General features: G+C 33.3%; 1 long non-coding RNA gene across 1 annotated transcript; it reads right to left on the reverse strand.

Annotated features, from left to right (window-relative positions):
- Positions 1-4103: 4103 nt before the first annotated feature.
- On the reverse strand, positions 4104-8267 carry LOC114285768 (uncharacterized). Its single transcript, XR_014363528.1, has 4 exons — positions 5884-8267; positions 4995-5026; positions 4772-4910; positions 4104-4375 (listed from the first exon to the last, which is right to left on the reverse strand). It is a non-coding gene; the product is annotated as an uncharacterized LOC114285768 (long non-coding RNA).
- Positions 8268-9880: the final 1613 nt, after the last annotated feature.

The raw sequence follows: 9880 nt of genomic DNA on the forward strand, positions 1-9880 counted from the left end.
ATTTATGTAGCCCATGCTGAAATGGACTTATCAATGGGGTTTAATTTTTTTTTTCTTTTTTTAAGTTCTTTTTAAACTTCGTTTTAATTTTGTTACCAATAAATAAAACTCATCCTAAAAGAAATAACATGTAAAATGGTTTATATAATATTCTAAATCTGGTTATGCAACAAAGAGTAAGAATCTACAACTAATTCACATTATTTTTCACACAAATATTCATATTTTGAATTTTGACATTCTCTATTTTCTCTATGATATTACGATTTTATCACTGTCTCTGCCTATTATGTGAAGTACAATTTTCTATTGCATCAATGACTTTTTATTTCACCCAAAAAAAATGGTTTTTGACATAATATAAACCAAATGTTATGAATCTTCAACATTTACGATTTTTTTTTATAACGATTTAAAAGATTTGCAAGCCTAGTAAAAATTATTTACACATTAGAAGTTAGGGTAAATTACTAATAGGCCTTAATAGTTGGACTTAATTCTCATCGAGCCCTATTGAAAATAAATCTTAGTAAAATTGTCGCTAAAAATATTTTTTTGTGACAATTTTTTACATATGTCGCTAAAAATTGACAATTAGTAACTTTTTTGTCATAATTTTTATAAATTGTCATTAAAACTTACAATTAGTGATATTTTTTTATGACAAATTTTTCTCATAGGACCTATTAAACAATAAGTTCACTTATTAAGATTTACACGTAAGTTACCCTAGAAATTAAGCTCATATTATTTAGTTGTGGCAAGAAGAAATTGCTTAACAATCAATGAAAAAATCAATATTATTTACACATGCTTTCCTATTGATATATTTTTGTTGTATCACTTGTACTCCATAATTCATCAATAAATTTTGATTTGCCGATCCCAAAAAAAAAAAAAAATACACTATAAAGTTTTGTTGTTAAAATTAGGGTTTCATTCGGCTGCCGTTATGTCTTGGCAAGTTAGTTTCACGATTAGCAAGGGAAGGGAAAAAAAAAAAAAAGGCAGCGGTTTCTTTTTCTTTTTTTATTTTTTATTTTTTGGTGGCTTTTTCATATATGGACAATGCTTTTCATGAATTTAGTCTCAAATCATTTTGGATCTGCCATTTTTACTCAACCAAATAATATTTGGACCCATATATATATATATATATATATACATGCCAGAGAGAGGCCTATTTCGTACAATATTGGACTTGGTAAATGGATCAATTTTTTGTGCATGCATCTCTGAGAATCTATGAAATTAATTTTTTTTTGTGTAATTAATTTTCTCAATCAAATCCGTTATTTTTCAAATTTAGACAACTAAGCTGAATCCATAACGCACCCAATTGGCACAAATTATTGTGAAATCCATGTTATTATTATGGACTAATAATGCTTTCATTAATATCAAAGTTCTGAACTTCCAATTTTAGAACTCAAAGAATGTTGAGAAGACAGACCCTTCAAATAGACATAGCTTGAAAGTGGCACAAAAGCATGGCATCCTCAAACAACTGAAATTTATATATCTTTTCCAACACAAATATTGAATTTGTTAGACTTTCTAGTGGTTTAATTACATTTTTGTTTTACTTTCCTACTCGTATTCTATTTTACTTTTTGTGTGAGGACTTTAAAGTTTAAATATTGGGACTGACAAAACCCTAACTTAATTGGAGAATTGAAACTTCTAATGGTGAGAATTAGCCTATAATTTCCAAATTTGTGTCCAAAATTTTGTAGTCATATATACAATTTCTCGAAAATGAAGTATGTGGTGTATAGTGAAACTTAGTCTGACGAAAGCCGCACTAAAAATAAATCTACTCCAATAATTGATTTTCAAATTAAGTTTTTGAGCTTTATATCAATGTTGTTTAGGAGTTTGGGGATTAATTTGCTGCATTTGGTAGTCATTGTGAATGGATCAAAAACCTCTCCAGTCCACTATCCAGCCTGTATATCTCATTAAGGGTTTTATTTTGATGATTTGTTCTTCTTTTTTTTTCATTTTTAAGTCTCTGTGTTTAAATAATTCATGAAAAAATCAAATGAGTTTATTATTCATGGACAAAGGATTACATCATTTTAGTATTTATCATTAAACGGTCCATTTTTAAAATTATATCCATCGTCTATTTTTTTAACAATGATTCATCTCCCCTTTTCCCCCACCCCCTTTGACCCCCTCTCTCTCTTATTGGTTACATTTTCTTTTTCTTTTTCTTTTTTTCCTGCTTCTCCAATCACCACCCGCCACGTGGCAAGGGGGGGTGAGGGGGTGACCCCCAAAAGGGGGTCCCAAGCATTATTCTTTTTTTAAAATAAAAATGATAAAATCATGAAACTAAGTAAGGCTGAGCAAGGAATCCGTGAAATCCGTAATCCGATCCAATCCAGTTTAATCCGGTAGGTTTGGATTGGTTTTTTGAATCCGTGGTTCGGTTCTGAATTGAAAAATTAAAAATTCGTAATCCACGGATTGGTTCCAGATTGAATCCCACGGTTCCGGATTGAAACCGATCCGAACCGTATACAAATAGTCTATATTTTTATTATACACCCTCCCGCATAATATCTTCTCTTATTTCATATAAAACCTAAACCCAAACCTAAACCCGCATAGTATCTTCTTTTATTGCTTTTTTTGTTAGTTTTTAGTTTTAATTTTTAATGGTCTAAATACTTATGGTGGAACCAATTTTCTTATGGTTGTTTAAATTCTAGAATAGTATGTCGATATTATGGAAATATATGTTGCTATTGTGAAACTAATATAGTACTATGTTTATGTTTTTATGAAATTCAAATGTTATATATATATTTTTGTTATTTAATTATGTAAATTCGTAGTCCTAAACCGATCCAATCCGTGTTCAAATGGATTGGTTCGGATTGGTTCCACGATTTAAACGGATTGGATTGATTCTAATTTTTCAGGAATCGTAGATAACGGATTGATCTTGATTTTACCTCAATCCGGTCTAATCCGAACCATGCTCACCCCTAAAATTAAGAACTAAATAAAGCAGATAATTAAAATGAATTGCCTAAGGAGCCCGAAAAACCAAATTGTATTGTCTAACCCCAAAAAAGGTCGAGGTGCTTTGTGAATAACCCGTATGAACTTCGGCTACTATATTATTAATAAAATGAAATAATAATCCAGGTTTATTCACAAAGTGAAAAAGACAACACAACTAGGACGATGTTATTTAAGGATAAAGTAAACAAATTAGCATGAGGTAAGTTTGCGTATAAATAATTAAAGACGGCAGTGGGTATTGTGTGAGCTGATGTGTGTCCCTTGCTGTGAGTTATTGTGTTTGCTAGGCTGATAGGGATCTGTTAGGTGATTCTGGGCTGATAGCAATGTTGTTGCTGCTCATAGTTTGGTCTTTGTCCTTGTCTTTTTTAGTTTTTCTTGTTTGTTTGTCTTCTTCACTACAAGAATTAACACTTTTGACAACAAAAAAATTGATCGCTAAAAGTCTATTTTTGGTCGGCAAAAGTTATCCGCGACCAATTTTTTTGGTCGCTACTTTGGTCGCCAATTGAGGGTCGGCAAAAGTAATTCGCGACCAAAATTTTGATTGGTCGACAAAAGTTGGATTTGCCGACTAAATTTTTGGTCGCTAACGATTTAATTGCCGCGACTAATTTCTTTTGTCGCTAAAACACTTTGGTTGCGAAAAGTCGCCTTTTGCCGACCAAATTTCTTAGTCGCCAATTGACACATTTCGCGACCAAAAATTTTGGTCGCCAATCGTGACATTCCGCGACCAAAAAATTTTGGTCGCCGATCGTGACATTCCGCGACCAAAAAGTTTGGTCGCCAATTGTGACATTCCGCGACCAAAAAAGGTTTTGGTCGCCATTTGTTACTTTTCGCGACCAAAACTTTTGGTCGGCAAAAGTGAGTTTCCACGACCAAGAACTGTTTTGGTCGGCAATAGATGTATTTTTTGCGACCAAAACTTTTGGTCGGCAATTGTCATTTTTTGCGAAAAAAAATTATTATTTGTCGCGACTAATAAATTGGTCGCCAAAACAGGAAAACAATACACCTGTAATTCCTAATAATTCATTCAAATCATAATAAACCTATAATTTTAAAGCATCATTCAAATTAACTAAATCATTAACATTCAATCACAATACATAATTCATTAACATTCGACACAATACAACTATTCTAAGTTTTCATTCACAAGTCACATCCATTTAGCATAACAATTTGAAACATAACTATTTGTTATCCATGCGCAGCTATCAACAAATAAAACTATTAATATTTGCTATCAACAAGTAAGGTGCTTAGCAGCCGCTTTAGCATCCTTTATGTTCCTAATGCACTCCACTGCCTCCTGATTTGTCATTACCTGATACCAAAAGTCCAGTCTGTTTAGAGTATACATTACAGGAAAAAAGAGAAATATACACACACAAAAAAAAAAACAGGTGCCAATAGAAACCAAACACGGAATGGGACACAAAACTCTGTGTTCCTAGCATGACTGATATGATACAAATCAATTACAACACCAAATTTCACAAGCAGCAATAGCTAGAAAATGTTTAATATCAGTTGAATCAACACAGACAGTGAACTGATATGTACCAATGATAACAAATGATTTAGTAAGAGAATTTTAAAATTTGTAAACAAAGTAGAAATGTATGTATATATATATATATATATATAATCACAATCTACAATATAAACAGAGTAATTAACACCAAATGACCCATAATACAGTGATGACGATAGTTTTTACCTTATCCGTTAGTTGAAAGCTCATGACTGCTTGATATGAACTCATCAACTTAAAAAGGGCAGCTAGTGTTGTCAATAAACATTGCCTAAACTTGGATTCAGGTATTTGATGGCATAGATCACTGTAGGTAAGTCTGGAACTGGAAGATATTTAAAAACTAAATCAGAACCAGCATGGTTTATGCTAAAACCAAACAATGTATGCAGAAACATAAAAGTAATACCTACTACTTTGCATATTGGAAGGTTCCAGGTCCTGCCAAATTTAAATAGTATCTCAGTGAGAATGTCGTTCAATGAAAAAGTGTCTGCGTGTGTGTGTGTGTGTCATTCAACCATTATTTAATTATCCACCATTATTTAATTATCCACTCTATCAAGGGCTATATGCAAGACACGAGGGACATGCACTAAATATATGATTTTATATATTTATTATATATCATATATATTAATATTTTATTCAAAGATAATAAAAATTGTAACACAACACTATATTCTAAAGTTTAAAGGAAGAGGATTAATAGGTATAAATTGTTACTTTCTTTTTTCTTTTTACCATTGTATTGGTTAAGTTACTTATACTGTGTTTCGTGTGTGTGTGTGTGTGTGTAAGCAATGGACATGTGTGTCCCCCATGCATCAGAAGTGTGTCTTGGTCTAAAACTAATAAAAAATAATAATAATAAATAGCCCACTGCTTTCAAATCAAAGTTGAAGGGTAATATGAGAGCTATTGTGTAGTGACGCCAAGGTTCAATTCCCATTGACACTAGTAAAAAAAAGGAAGAAGAATAAGCTGTGAGGGAGGGAGAGAACAGACATCACACACTTTAAATCAGCTAAAAGGAAGCCTTCTCATGCCTCAGACTTGGGTATTCTCTACTCTAAGGCCCAACCTAGGCATCCCCTTGCTCATGCGTCAAGACATCATACTCATCTCGTCATGATACTTAGTGTTGATGTGACTACTGACAAGAATGTGACCACTTTAAGTTGATGTGGATCCCCATCCAACTACGCAATAATGGAAAATAAAAACTCTTCCAATCGTCTAAATAAATAAACAAAATAAAACCAAAAATTTATGCTACATCAAGGGTAAGTCAATACTTTTGGAAGATCGCTTTCCTTTCTCCAAAATTTGTAGCAACAACGACCCAGGCAGCATAGGATTAAATGCTCATAACAGAATCTTTCTTAGTAGTTGATCTTCAGTCTTCACTAAAAGAAGAGCTGGTACAAACTACACGAGCTGCATTCTGCTATGACACAAGCATGCACCCATAACTCCATTTTATACAATTAACATTGTCGTGTGCAGTGTGCATCACAAGCCAAAGGAGAAGTGTAAAGCACCAAGCTGCACAAAGGTCTGATGATAATAATTCCATGTTGTGGATTTAAAGGTCTTATGAACAGAAGAGGTTTATTTCTTGAAGTTTTGAAACAGGTGGCTGACAAGAAGAATGCTAAACATATTGCGAACTAACACAGGTAAAAACAGCAAGTATGCTTTTTTTTGGTGTGTATTGCCAGAGGAGCCTACCCATAACCCCACCCAACCCAGATGAAAACAGGATCGGATCCCAGGTCCCTGGTACAACTACAAAGAGATATTAACATTACCAGGTAAGCTAGCTGGCACCTTTAGGTAAAGAAAACATTAGCACTCTTTGCAATAACTAAAAAGAACTTGGTCCTATGAATCAATTACCTATCTAATCAACTAAAAATCAATAAATCAAAAGACAGTATAGGACATTAGCATGCCACTTGCTGAAACCAAATTGACAATCATGAGCAAGGAAAACCTTTTCGTAAAATTCTTCCTCAAGCTCCTCCACTACTTGACCATGGGGCTTGCTTCCATATATCGAACTCAACTCTTCAGAGCTTGATAGAAGACTATACCTCTAATGAGGAGGTAATCCAGCAAGAGCACGAGCAACAGCTGCTACTGCTACAGCTCGTGCAGGAACCTACAAGATAGATAAGTCAATCAGAATCAAATATATAAATTACAGTGCAGCAATGGAATATATACAAGCCAAAAAGCTAAATACAACTTACAAATTGTTCTTTTTTTTCTCCTAAAACAAGGAAGATGGGAGGAGTTATGAGAAAAGTTGTACGTTTTCGGAAGCAGAGTCATCAACCTCCTTGTTAAAAATAAGGAATATGCCTAGCTCAATAAACTTGAATGCATGATCTATTAGTTGACAAGTCAATTGGTTGGTCACTTACTCTTGATGGTTTAATTCAACCTTATTCATAAAATGGTGTTGAGATCCATACCATTTCAAGATTCTCATTCAACATGTAAGAGTCTAAACAAAGAGAAAATTTGAGAAGCCTATAACTGATGAACCCACTTTAGAGACTTGTGGCACAAGAGAAGGATAATCATGTGATCTCACCATTAGCGACACTATAGACACTTCTATGAACATTCTTAGAGCATCACACTATGTTCAAATTTCTGTATTTTTCTGTATTTATTGCGGATAATTTTAATGGTCTCACATTTTTGGAAACAAGTACTTTTAATTGATAAGTAAACTAATTTCATCATGAGCATATTGCATTGCTTATTAAATAAAAAAAATCATTATGAGCATCAGAGGGCACTACCCACTAAAATTCCCACCAGCATCTATTTTATTTAGTTTTTAGATAATATTACCAACGGAAGATAGAAGATTAGACATGATAAGTCACAGCAATCTGCAAAACCTGCAACAGATACAGAGCAAGCTACAACAGTTCCATCTATAGCATAAGTCACACATGTGTAATATCCAGCTGTATAGGTTGTTATTTTGTTATAGGTTGTTAGTTTGTTACAGATTAACTGTCCAGTGTTAACTATGGTTTAGTAGTTAGATTCAAGGTTAGGTAGTTATGGTTAAGAGTCATTGAAGTGTATAAATATAATTTCATCCTGTAACAATTGATTCGATTCAATACAAAGTATATTCATTCTCTTTAAGACACAAGTTCACCCATGGCTGTTTCAGTATGATTTTCCCTCTGCCTCCTCATGGTGTGCCAGTCTTTGCCTTTGCAGCTCTTCCTGAAGAAGTAGTTGTGGAATCTCAATCAGCTAGTGAGCTAGCCACTGTTGCCGCAACTAATTTATCTAGGGCACCTCCAAAACCTTAACTCATTTCCTATCCTTCAACCTCTAACCTTCAGACTCCAAAACCAATAATTAATTACTTTCCTAAATTTATAGAAAAAGGAATTCTCAGCATTTCCAATAAGCATTCACAAATAGTGGAGAAGGACCTATTTGAGGCCAAACTAATAAGGAAGGTTGCCAAATTAAAAACCAATTTTAATTCCTTTAATTTGGTTTATAAATTGTGGACATGCAATCGATCAACCGCATGTAAATCTCAAAACTAACAAAGAGGAATGCAATTTTTGTCGTGAATAACCTTGAAGAAAACTCTCTTAATTCAACTATCTACCAGCTTAATACTCATCCATACAAGAAACTTCCTTACCTATAAGTATTAACTCGTTGAACCTATGGAAGACAACAGAAGCCAGATCATTTCTAGTGAGCAAAAGAATAAAAAGAGAACATACTAGGAAAAATGTTCACAAAGAAATTAATTGAAGTGCTGGAACTATTTATGAAACTTAACAATTAATGGAGATAAAAAAGATAATTCCATTATTAAATGAATATCCATCAAATTATCTAAATAGAAATTAATTATTAAATGTTTCATTATTCATACTATCATAAATAGTTACAAAAATACATGACAGATGTTCTCAAAGCAAAAACTCAAAGAAAAATATGTAGAAATATAACCTTAGACTCTCCCATCTTTTTTATGCCAAATCCAGAAAATGGAGTGGTCGTGTCAAGATACTCAAGCAGCCTATCGTAGTGTTGGTGCTGATCCAAAAGATAGATCTAAAAATCAATATAGGAAGAGGAAAAGAAACAAACTGCATATCACACTACAAAAATCAATGAAAATCAATGGTAAGTATTATAAACACTGGTCCCCATACCACAAAAAGTTCCTTCACGAAGACCTTGAACTTATTTTTCCTTTTATTGTTGGTAGCTGTCAATCAACAAATAAGGAAAGGTAATATGTTGAAACCAGTTGGTTGATTTTTAAGCAATCATATCTGGTGACAAATTCCTCCTTTTACAAAAAAGGATAATCTCTTTAGGCAATACTCTCATGCCAAAATTCTTTTCAAAGTTTCCTTTTTAGAAAAAGACACAGTGCATAAGTTGTGATTTGGCAAGGACCACTACCCAACACTAACAAAGACTGATAGCCTAAACATATCTGAGCAAGAATAGCCTAAACACATCTCAGTCCTAATGCCAAGAATAGCCTAAACATATCTGAGCAATTATTACAACACAGCAGAAACCAAGACTGTATTTGAACATATCAACAATCAGCAGCATAGCAACTCTGTTCAGTAGGCAGCAAAGTAGACCTATGCAGCCACAGACTCAACCATCATTAAGATCAGTAATGCCTCATGATTTAAGCCTCAAGATAGCAGCAGATAGGCCATACACACAAACAATAGCAGCATAACAGCGTCAAGACTGTATTTGAACATAGCAACAAGCAGCATAGCAGATAGGGCACAGAGACAACAGCAACTGATGCAGGGCACACCAGAAATGCCAGTTGTACCCTACTCAGTGTGAATTGCTTCATTGCTATCAAGAATTGAATAAAATGTCTGTGATAAATATTCATACCCATGAAAAAGTACTTAGAAATTGTAATAATCAATTTATTCCATATTTCAGCCGAAAAAGTACTTAGGAAATGCACTTAGAGCAAAATCCTTCTTTTTATCCCTGCAAAATCCTTCGAAATAGCATACAATTCATAACAAAATGCCATTACAATGGACAATTAACAAATATGTATATGTCCAATTCAAAATTTTAATAACTGCATAATTGAATTTGAAAACATCCTACACAGCCAAAAATTACTAACTGGTAAATGTGGTCCTGTCAAGAATGTTTAATTATAAATTCTCTAAACTTTGCAGCTATCAAAACTCCATAAATTCTAATCATCTTTGGGGCTACCAAAAATCCATC

Source organism: Camellia sinensis, chromosome 3, assembly GCF_055761805.1.
Source record: "Camellia sinensis isolate YWXY chromosome 3, ASM5576180v1, whole genome shotgun sequence".
In the NCBI taxonomy this organism is placed as follows: domain Eukaryota; kingdom Viridiplantae; phylum Streptophyta; class Magnoliopsida; order Ericales; family Theaceae; genus Camellia; species Camellia sinensis.